Raw genomic sequence first — 12275 nt, forward strand, 5'->3', positions numbered from 1 at the left:
CTATATACTAATAATGAAGTAGCAGAATGAGAAATTAATAGAACAATCCCATTTTCAATTGCACCAAAAATAAATACCTATGAATTAACAAGAGAGGGGAAAGACCCATACTCTGAAAACAATAAAACACTGATGAAAGTAGTTGAAGATGACAAACAAATGGAAAGATATTCCATGGTCATGGACTGCAAGAACAAAGATTGTTAAAATCTATCCATACTATCCAAAGCAATCTACAGATTTAAAGCAATCCCTATCAAAATACAAACAGCATTTTTCATAGAACTAGAAAAAATAATTCTAAAATTTGTATGGAACCATGAAAGACCCTGAATAGACGGAAATCTTGAAAAAGAAACACAAAACTGAGTGCTGCCAACGCCCTGGCAGAGAAGCTGAGGTCATCATCGAATTTGAAGTATTTTAAGTGGAAACAAAACTGTTCCAGCAATGCAGACAATTAAGTGTGTTGTTGTGGGCGATGATGCTGTTGGTAAGACATGTCTCCTGATATCCTACACAACAAACAAATTTCCATCTGACTATGTACTGACTGTTTTTGATAACTATGCATTGACAGTTTTGATTGGTGGAGAGTCATATACTCTTGGACCTTTTGATACTGCAGGGCAAGAGGATTATGACAGATTACAACCGCTGAGTTATCCACAAACAGATGTATTTCTAGTCTGTTTTTCAGTCGTCTCTCCATCCTCATTTGAAAATGTGAAGCTGAGATAACTCATCATTGTCCAAAGATTCCTTTCTTGTTTGTTGGGACCCAAACTGATCTCCAAGATGACCCCTCTATGATTGAGAAACTTGCCAAGAACAAACTGAAGCCTATCATTCCAGAGACTGCTGAAAAGCCCATGACCTGAAGGCGGTCAAGTACATGGAGTGTTCTGCACTCTCACAGAAAGGCCTCAAGGATGTATTTGACGAAGCAGTATTGGCTGCCCTGCAGCCCGCGAGACCGGAGTACAGCCGCAGGTGTGTGCTGCTATGAAAATCTCTCCAGAGCCCTTTCCACACAGCTGGTGTCAGCGTCATACTAAAAGCAATGTTAAATCAAACTAAAGATTTAAGATTAAAATTCATTTTTGCAATAATGACAAATGCCCTGTACCTACCCACATGCGCTCATGTGAGACAAGGCCCATAGGTATGGTCCCCTTCTCTCCCTCAGTACTAGTTAATTTGAGTACTTGTGTATTGTCAGAAAAAGTAATTAGTACTAGTTTTTGTTTTGTTGTTTCAAAAAAAATTTTGCTGTTTTTTTTGTTTTGTTTTTTGTTTAAAAGCAAGGCATGCTTGTGATGACTCTATAACAGATGAATTTGGATTATTGAAGCTGCTCCCGGGCTCCATCCACTCCGGAGAATGATCTGGGACATTTAGGGTTTTGTTTTGTTTTGTCTTGTTTTGTTTTGTTTTGTTTTGTTTTTGTTTTTGTTTTTGCAGGAGCAGGGTGGGGTGTGGGGAGACGTTGGGACAATTGGCTCCTGCAACAGGAGAGACAACTATTTTATCAGCAAAAGCTATACAGTGGCCCTTTGAAGAATATCATCTTTCCTGTCAATCCCCGTGGCATCATTTGCTAACAACATGCTCTTGCAACAGGGACTTTTCCTTTGACGTTGGCCCCTGGACATCAGGCCTTGGTTAACTAAGCTATCTCTCCCAAATCAGATAAAGGTACACCTTGCTAAATTTGGACTTTAATCTTTAAGTTTTTCTTTGCCTGGAACAATAGTATAATTAATCTGTGATTGATTTGGACTTGTCATTTCTTTATTGGCTTAGTAAAAGACAGTATCCTGTACGTTACTGGTTTGTGAAATTCCCACAGTGAACCTGTATTAAATAAATTGCTAGGAACGATGAACACTTCGCTGAACATAACTTGCCACTAAAACAAAGCATCTGGGAATTATGACTGCCAGACCGGTGCTTAGCCCTGTATGAACAGTAGGGCCATATAGGGTCTGATAGTGACTACAATTCAAATGTCCTCATCAATGACACATGGGAAAGTCTACCCTAGGAATATGGCCTGGTGGGTGAGGGAAGGCTCTATCTGAAGACCAAGGGGTCCAGATGCCTGGAGGTAGGTTGGCGGGGTGTCTGTGCACATGCCAGACCTGGTGACTCAGCATCCATGCACCCTGGATCCAGCACTAACAGGGATGGATCTGGCCCCCCCTGGGGACTTTTGCAGGATTCACAGCAATGCCAAGGTTCACCCTTCTCCAAAATTCAGTTCCCTGTACCCTGATCTCAAGGAACTCCTTAGCCTTGCCATGCTGGGTACCACTGGGAATTCTACTGATAGAGACACCTGGGGAAACTGACCCCCCCCCATGTATCCTGCCAGCACAGGTCAATAGAGTCTGACTCACAGACCTTCCCCACTCTGCATCAGGAGTGTAGTGCAGGGAACCACAACTCTAGGAAGATAGCCTACAAGGCTGGGGTGGCGGAGCTGTTCACTTAGGCCTGGATACACGAGGTGGGAGTCGGGCAGGGATCATAGTGCACATGTGCCTGTGGCTCCCATCCTAGAGCCAGGCTCTCTAGGATCAGCCCCTGGCTCAAGGCCATGGAGGTACAGGCTGAGCCATAGGTAGGGACTGCTGGGCTGCCAGGCTCCACTCTATTCTACAACAGAGTAGCCCTTTCCTCTGATGCCAGATTTCATAGGATCTCAGAAGCCATTCTGGGCCTGACCAGGGCTATGTGGTATGGGAGACACCTGGGAAATACATTTGCCAGACAGGACCCTGGTCCCATAAGGGCCCTAAGGGTCTGAAGATAGCAACAATTCAAGTGTCTTCACCAGTGGTGCAGTTCTGAGAAAGACTGTTTCTAGAAGATGGCTTGGTCAGCAAGGACAGGCACTGTCTAAAGGGCCAAGAGGTTCTGATACCTGGAGCAAACTGTATGTGGGAAACTTACTATGACTCCACGTGCAGGCATCCTGGGGTGGTCTTCTATATCTGGGACTTGTGGAGATGGACTGGACCCCCATAGGGGCATCTAGGGGCTCACAGTGATGTGTGAAATCCATCCCAGTGTAAAACACAGTTGCTTTTTCCCCAAAAACCGTATTTCAAGGAACTTGTTAGCCTTGCATTCCTGGCATGGCCAGGAATTCTGCTGAGGGACACCTATAAGACCTGACTTCCACCAAGGCTCATGTATCCTCCCAGCATTGGTCTGTAAGGTCTCTGACTCACATGACCTTCCCCACTCAGCAGCAGAATTACAATTGGGGGAATCCCTAGCTCTAGGAAGCTGACCTGCTGGGGTTGGGTAGTCTGGAGATCTTAGATGCCTTAGGCAGGTTATAGGAGTGAATTTGCATGTACAGGCCATGAAACTAAGCATCCTTGCTCTCTGAAGCTGGTCCCCAAATCTTGGCCTTGTAGGGATAGGCCATGCCACATGTGGGGATTTCTGGAAAGCATACAGGGCTGCCAAGATTTCCTGCCCCTAGAGTTACCAATTCTCCTCAAGCTAGATGTATGCAAAATATTATAAATATATAATATATATATATTGCACAATAACAAACATAACAATAGATATACTTCTTTTTTTTAAGATTTTATTTATTTATTTGACAGAGATCGCAAGTAGGCAGAGAGGCAGGCAGAGGGTTGGGGGGAAGCATGCTCCCCGTTGAGCAGAAAGCCCAACATGGGGCTCAATCCCAGGACCCTGAGATCATGACCTAAGCCAAAAGCAGAGGTTTACCCCACTGAGCCACCCAGGTGCCCCATTAATAGATATACTTCTTGAATGCAAGACTGAATTTAATAACATAATTTTCCCCCTAGTTAATTTGTATAGTTGATACAATTTCCCTTCTGGCAGAGCTCTGGGGAATCAGACTACCGCCTTTATAAGTGGTGACTTTGTGAAGCTGTACAATCAATCCTTTGGAAAGCATCTTGGCAATAGGTATGAAGAATCATAAAAATATTGAAGCCCTTTGGCCCATAATTCTATCTCTGGGAATCTATTTTAAGGAAATAATCTAATATAAAAGGACCACATGCTCATAGATGTTCACTGCAGTAATTTCAATGATAAAAAATGGAAGCTATTAGATGCTAACTAATGGAGAAAGATTATGGTATATCATAGAAGGAATATTATGCAGATAGTAAAATTACTGCACAGGAAATCACATTAAGGAACAGAGCACAATATAAGCCTTTATTGGTACACCTAGTAAAAAGTTGAGAAGCAAATGTTTAAAAAAATTACACTCTTCAAGTTAGGATAGTAGGTGACTTTCTCCTTAGTAACTGTTCTACAATTTTCCTGCTATAATAAAAGGAAAGTAAAGCCAAAGCATAGTTGAGTTATAAAAGTGTACTTTATCGTGATTCAACTAAACATATTAAATGTCAAGAAGTTTTGGCCTGTCACTGTTCACTTTTTTTTTAAAGATTTATTTATTTATTTATTTGAGAGAGAGAGAGAGTATGTGTGGGTGCAGGGGAAGGGGCAGAGGAAGAGTGAGAGAGAATCTCAAGCTGCTGAGGCTCCCTGCTGAGTTCAGAGCCTGATGGGGGGCTCAATCCCATGACCCTGAGATCACCACCTGAGCAGAAATCAAGTCAGACTCTTGACCCACTGAGCCATTCAGATACCTTTGTCTTTATTCACTTGTTAATTTTTTTTCTTAAGTGCAAATAGTGCTAAAAAAGAAAAAAAAAAGTTTCTTGAATGTTTTAGGAATGTCTTGGAAACCAATCTCATTAAATGACAGCAAATGTTTCCAAGTGGCCACTGCAAAGTACAGGTCAGACTGCATACACACTCCTCGTAAGTCAAGCCAAGGAGATGTGCTGTCTCCCCATCTGGTCCAGGGCTCGGAAACACCTGGTCAAGTGTTCAAAACCACCAATACAGTCACTACAGAGAGAGGGAAACCTGCCGCATGAACAGATACAGGCACCACATGCATTGGGTATTCTTCTAGAGAGAAGATAAACCAAGAAGATACCAAGATAAACCATGGGTAGCATCACTGCCACCATCTGGCAATCCATCTCCCCATTAGGACTGCCACATGGGAAATTCACACCACTCTTAGACCAAATCTCCCTCTGTGCTGGGCAACAATTGCAAGGTAAACTGATCCCTCTCCTTTGTCTTTCTGTTTCCATTTTCTCTGTCTGTCCTGTTCTGTGTCTCATGTGTCTGCCTTGGCAGCCTGCATCCCCAAGTGCTCTTTGCCCTTCCAGTTGGAGGCCAGCGGAGACACCTGCAGGTCAGCTGAAGAACAGGAAGAGAAAGAGGGTGGTTCCCCAGCAGTCCACTGGAGGGCGATCAGTTTGGCAGTGCCTGTCAGGTCCAAGGATGTCATTCTTCTCAGACCTTTCATCACCAGGGCAGTTGATGGCTCCTCCCTGTGCAAAGCTTCCAGAAGCTTCACCATCTTTTGTTGGTTCACTCAGCCCAATCCACAACTTTGTAAAAGATCTGTTTATTGAACTCTCTTCAATTAACCCTTAAGTGCGCCATCTGTCTTCTCCCAGGACCCAGATTGATGTAATCTCAACACCCAAGTTCGACTGGACAGCTCTCCATTGTCTGCACTTCAAAGGTTAATCAAGGACCGACTAACTCTTCAATCAACTAATGGGGCTTTTCTAGATGAATCCCATGCAGTAAAGCTCTCTGTGATGATGAAGTGTCCTCCATCTGCGCTGTCCAACATGATAGCCATTAACCACATTGTCTGTTGAGCACTTGAAAAGTGACTAATGAGACTGAGGAATGGAATTGTTTATTTTATTTCATTTTCACTAATTTAAATTGATATCACCACATATAGTCATCTCATATTTGAAAGCCCAGGCCTAGCCACTTACTCAGTCAGTACTCAGTCAGCAAGTACTGCTGGCTTAGTAATTTTTTGTCTTTCAAATGATATGCCTGTGTCTGATCTCTTATGGTAGCAATCTTCCTAATTTCTAAGTGTTTGGTAGAAAACTCACCAGAGTCCCACAGGCCTTACAAAAACAGTATACAAAGAGCCTAGACAACTTGCCAAAGTGAGACATGCAATAGTAGTTACGAGTGTTAAACAGGGGACACCAGGACTACCTGTAGTCAGGTGTGGGTGTAACGGTGCCACACAAGGAATGTTTCATGGGCTCCCTGTCTTCTCCCTGTTTCTGATGGGGAGGTGGAATAAAATTTTCTTCCTTTATCCAGACAGAAGAGAAGTCAGAAAATAGGTAACAATATATCAATCAGTAAGTTCATGGAGGAGGAGCAACTTACTGGCTGTGAGTTGGGAGAGGAACTGGATGTATGTAAGTCAGGGTTTCTCCATTGCCTGGGAACCGGCTGTCAGTAAGAAGCATGCATTCTGCTCTCTCCTCCATCACGGCACCACACAGGGCAGGCCACCAGGAGGAGGGCCTGAACTGACCCAATGTGTCTAATTCTAGGGCTTATTGTCAAAAGGATTTCTTCACAGCAAATATAAGCCATGACCTAGCATTTACCAGTAACTAAGGAATCACAGAGGACTCCCATCTGCTTTACTCTTGTCTTATTTCTTAAACAGTTCACAACTTGGAAAAGGAAAGAGTAGGGTTATCATTGGGACGCTTCAAACACTCCATTTATAAGTCTGGCAGGTATTTTGTGATAATGACAATACCATCTGATATGGCAGGGAGAGCTAGCAAAGGAACAATGTAACCCCAAGAAGTGGCTCTAGGAAGGAAGTATGTGCAGGAAATGCAGGAGCAAGGAAACACTGCAAGGCTTATCATCATTACAAGTCTGAATCAGACACTGTTTTGATGGTTGCTTTATCAGCTGGGTATGTAACTCCATCAGGGAAGACACTTTGTCTTGTTCATTGCTGAACCGCCAGCACTTAAAGTTCTTCCCAGAACACAGTAGTTCCTCAATAAATTTTTTTTTAAATAACAAGTTGTTGGGGTTTTTTTTTAAGACTTTTTATTTATTTATTTGACAGACAGAGATCACAAGTAGGCAGAGAGGCAGGCAGATAGAGAGGGGGAAGCGGGTTCCCTGCTGAGCAGAGAGCCTGATCAGCGCTCAATCCCAGGACCATGAGATCATGACCTGAGCCAAAGGCAGAGGCTTTAACCCACTGAGCCACCCAGGCACCCCTCAATAAATATTTTTTGAATGAATAAGTAAAACCCAATTGCCAGTGATAGAATCGTAGACTCCCTTTGTAGGTGAGTCCACTAAGGCCAAGAGAACCTCATTACCCATGGAGAAAATGCTGATTCGTGGCAGAAGCTGGCTCCCAGGCTCCCACTCTGATTCTTTCCATGACAACATGTTGCTTTTCCTCTCCTCCAGGCTGTCTCCCAACCCCATGCTCCTGACAAATCAGCTCACCTTTAACCTAATTTGCTTAAATGCCCTTTAACTTTGGTCTTTAATTTTTCTTTGACTAGCCAAGCTCTTTCTTCCTGAAATATGGCTTGTCTACGTTTGTCTTGAGCCTCTGTGTGTGCTCTGCTCACTCTCTGAAATAGTCCTCACCAAACCAGGCCCTTTGAAAGCACCATTCGAACTGTCTCCTTTCTAAGAACTCTTTCCTGATCAATCTTACCCAGCTTTAATTGCATCATTAAAGATTTATTTTATTTATATATTCTTGTGAGTTATGGTAGTTTATGTAGAACTTCAGGTGGAACTGAAGGGTATAGTATGGTCCCTCGGCTCTCATCTATTCGCCATTCTCCAGAAATTACTTCCCTCTGGAGTGGGATCCTATGGCTATGTTTGTACTGTTAGGATCCCATCTCCCTAGTCATAGATGAATAATCAGGTGTGAACCACTGACTCAACCTGAGCTAATTGGAGGTCTCTTCCAAAAATTGGGACTTTTGAGTTGAAATACACAGAGCTTTTCGGGGGGAGGAGGGCGTTGGGGAGAGGGCCTGTGCAAAGCAACATTCTAGAAAGAAAATTCACTAATCCTAGGTTTCCGGTGCCTGTTGTTCTGGGGCCTGGGTCTTAGCTCTTCTTTGGATACCACCCCCGCATCTTTCCAGTATATTCTTGCTTTTGCATTAGCCAGCTAGAGTTAGCTTCTACGAATGGCTATCAAAGCAAGACAAAATTCAATCTTCTCATTTTAAAAGATAAGAAAAGTTGAAGTCTGGAAATACCTTCCTTCAGGCCTTTTTGCACATGTCTGTTCTTTTTTCTTCCACTAGCTTGTCATTCACCTTTTTGTTGTCCCCTTCCACACCCATATCCCACTTGCCTGTCCCTGTCCCATGCCTGTGCTTGCATAAGGGGAAAATGCACTCCTTACTATATGCAAAGTATGTTCCAGCTCTCTCCTCTCCAAAACTGCACGGCCGTGGTTCCTGAGAGGCTGTCTTTAGGGACTTCTTGCCATTCCTCTCTGCACAGTCGTCCATCACTGGTCATCTATCAAGGCCATTTGTTTACTAGCTTCTAAGTGGAGATCCAGTATTGCAAAAAGCACTATTTAATAACAAGACTCCATCAGTAATGTGCATGTTTTACCAGCCCAAAGAGTTAAAACCCAAATTCTTGTTTCCATAACAAAAGACGGTAAGAGCTGACACTACCAGCTCAACTCTGCTTCTTTGTAAAGCCATGGACAAGGAACTGGATCGTGTTCAGACAGCCTTCCTTTACAGGCCACTTTCAATGCTGCCGATACTTAGGAGGTTGGGAAGCCAGGGTGCAACATGAATGGGAAGAGAAACTGTCCTCCTTGGAAAGATTAAAACAGAACAGAATAGAATAGAATATCTGAATGTTTTATTAATTTTAAATTCTACTGTGAGAAAAGCTAGCATATTTGATTATGGGATTTAACATCTTTCAGAAGCTCACATTATTCTTTGATTTTTTTTAAAGCCTTTTTACAATAACTACTCCATTATCTTCACAGTGATGGGCCATTTAATTTTAACTTTAAAACAGAAATGAAAAAGGAGACTTGCAGTCCCTTGTGGAATAAAGGAGACCTTTAGTTTTCAAAATTAATTCTGAAGTTTTATTTGTTATCTATGGCTTGATTTTTATACCTAATGCATTTTCACTTCAGTTCAGCAGCTATATTTATTAGGTATTGTACTTACTGTGTCCCCAGATGTCTTGATGTGTCTTTAAGGAGTTTAATAGCTAAATGTAAAGGCAAGTCTTACACATATAAAACAGTTTAAATAATATCATAAGCCAGAATAGATTTGCACCCCATGGAGGTCAGAAAGCAGGAGATGATTATATAAATATGTTTATGATTTTCAGAGAATAGTTTCTCTTTCAAAAGCATTCTACCCAATTGACTACTCAACCATCAAAATTATGAAGCACACTTAAGGGGAAAAACATTATGCAATGACTCTAAAAATGGGCATACTTCCTTAAGTACATCTTTAACTATTTAAACCAAAGAGAATCGTTTCAAGGCATGTTTCATAACCACTTAAATAACACCATTTCCAAGGAAGTTAGAGAGGTACAGAGGTGCCTTAATAATGTGTTTCCCTGTGTGATGTCAGTGGAAAAGCCAGCTAGACAACTTCACTTCCAGATAGGCATGCTGGTGCAGAAGGCGCAAGCTCCAATCCCATGCTCACGCCACGAGTGACTCAGGATCATGCTTGCTGGCTTGTGGTGGTGGAGGCTAGCACGAAAGATAGATTAGCTTCTGTGGATGCCAAGCATACTTTACGAATGCCACTGGGTTGACACAAATTCAAGAGGAATGAGGGAAATGTGACGGAGAAGATTCCCAATCAGTTTTTCACTCTAGGACGACAGAATGTGAACTAGTTACGGACACAAACTTGGGAGTCCAACGGTCTGGGTTGATATCCCAGCTCTACCATTCTTTGTTACTTGGACAAGTAACTTCTCTGCCTCAGTTTACTCATCTGTAACATGGAGGTAACGAAAGGTTTACTGTGATGGTTAAATGAATTAAAGCATGGAAAACTCGTGCTGCCTGGCACACGGTAGATAATGTAAGTTTGTTTTTTGTTTTAACTGAAGACTATTTGAATTATTTCTTAAACAATACACCAGTCCACAGAGGGCAGGGTTCTCTGGATGCTTCTCCTTAGGACAACATCCTGTTGTTAAATCACCTGGGGAACAGAAGAGGTGAGGAATGACAAAGTCCATGGGAAATTTGTTGCATCCACTTTACATATCATTTATGTCTGCATGTGTGCCTACATTCTCTTGTCTCTTCATGCTATGTGATCTAGAACTATGCAACTCTCAAGGTAAATAGGCTCCAGGACTGAGGTAGTAAACTGAGGTCACTTGATTAATTTTTCCATTCTAAAGTATACATTAGGCAGAGGACAAAAATAGAGCTAGACAAAGAGAGAAGAGAGAACACAGAATCATGAACAGGATAATTCTCCTAGAGAGATAAGAAAAGATTCTTCCTCATCAGTGTTTCAAGTACTTAAATCAGTCCTGTGACTTTTCTGTGGCCAATGGGCCTTTTAGTTGTGTAGGTGGTAATCAAGACTATTTGGTTTGAGTGGTATTTTTGCCCAAATAATCCTGGTCTTCTGCCACAGGAATCTGGTTGAAATCTTTATTACGTCAGTCTGTGGAATGTTATCCTTTCCTACTGGACTGAAAACCTGAGGGCAAAAACCTTATCTATCTTGCTTTTTTTTTTTTTTTCCACATACTCTCCCACCTAGCACTGTGCTTAGAACATACTGGCACTCAGCACATATTTTCTGACTATTGGATCAGATCCTGGAAACTTGTCACTGAGAGTAATTCAAACAGTTCAGTTCCACGTGGGCGCCCATGCATTTGTACCACTCCCTTTGCAAGTGCAGAGGGACATGCTGGGAAATATTCAAGCATTAGAAACCTATCAGGGGGGACGCCTGGGTGGCTCAGTTGGTTAAGCAGCTGCCTTCGGCTCAGGTCATGATCCCAGCGTCCTGGGATCGAGTCCCACATCGGGCTCCTTGCTCAGCGGGGAGCCTGCTTCTCCCTCTGCCTCTGCCTGCCATTCTGTCTGCCTGTGCTCGCTCTCTCCCACTCTCTCTCTGATAAATAAATAAAATCTTTAAAAAAAAAAAAAAAAAAAGAAACCTATCAGGGGTTCTAGTCTCCAAAGCCCTATATGTCACTAGCCACTCACTAATCATTATATGACAGGGTCCAAATCTGACATCACATGACCTTTGGTAGATGGCAAAGTAGTTTTGAAATCCGTCTAAGTGCACAGTAAAAGAAACAGTGGAAGACATTTATACACCCCCAGACCCTTGCAGAGAAGCTCTAGCAAACTGCTATTGCTGATAAATGTTTGACCCATCAACACTAAATTTAACTGGCCTAGTTTTGGATTTCACGTTAATCTTTAAGAATGAAAAAAAAAAGTTGAATGGCTATAGGAACACATCTTTTTCTATTGATGCAACCAGAATTTCTAGTCTTGAGTCATTCCATATTTAAAGCTCAAACCACTAGTTGACTGATTTTTGAAAGGAAAAAGAAATTGACAACTGGAGAGATCTTGTCATGGGCTGGGAAAAAAACCAGACTATTGGCATTTTCAAAATCTTCTCTATTTATTCTTTATGACAATATGTATAGAATAGTGATAGAAACTTGCAAATAGATTGCATATTCCCTTAATTACATTTAACTCACATTAGTTGTCTACTTCTTAAGATTTATAAAACTATAGAATTTTAAACTTTTAGAGTCCTCTCTTTCTCAATCCTTCATTACAAACTTGGGAAAACTGAGTTTGGAGGGAGGAGTGGCTGAGCCCTGGGCCCCTTATTTCTTCTGTAGGAGCCAAGATAAGCCTCCAGATAGCCCCACTCCTCTTTCCACTCTTCATTTGGTCTTTATTCCACTCCAAACTATGATCTCTCTTTCAACCATAGACTATTTCTACAAATGAGTAGTGTTCAGGTTGTAGGGACTCAGTTCCAGAACCATAGGTGTTTTAGCTAATAGCTAACTCACTGCTTCCAAAAGTGGAACTGCAAAAAGTTCCTTTTGTCCTCCAGTGAAAGTAGTTCCCTGCCAAAGAGCGTAAACACACTTAGATATGGGAAAACCTAAGCCAACCAGTGCTATTTATTGTCGCGCTGATAGGCATTTGGATAAGGAGACACTCCTAACTGCAATGAATACAACTTCCACCATTCTAGGCAGAGGGTAGCACCTGATGCCAGTGTAGGAGGGAGGAGACAGTGGCCTAAGTCCAACAGCGGGCA

At 42.3% G+C, this 12275-nt stretch overlaps 1 pseudogene; it reads left to right on the forward strand.

The window, feature by feature from the left end:
- The first annotated feature begins 374 nt into the window (after positions 1-374).
- Positions 375-1155, forward strand: LOC116581872 (annotated as a pseudogene).
- Positions 1156-12275: the final 11120 nt, after the last annotated feature.

This window comes from Mustela erminea, chromosome 21, assembly GCF_009829155.1.
Source record: "Mustela erminea isolate mMusErm1 chromosome 21, mMusErm1.Pri, whole genome shotgun sequence".
Classification (NCBI taxonomy): domain Eukaryota; kingdom Metazoa; phylum Chordata; class Mammalia; order Carnivora; family Mustelidae; genus Mustela; species Mustela erminea.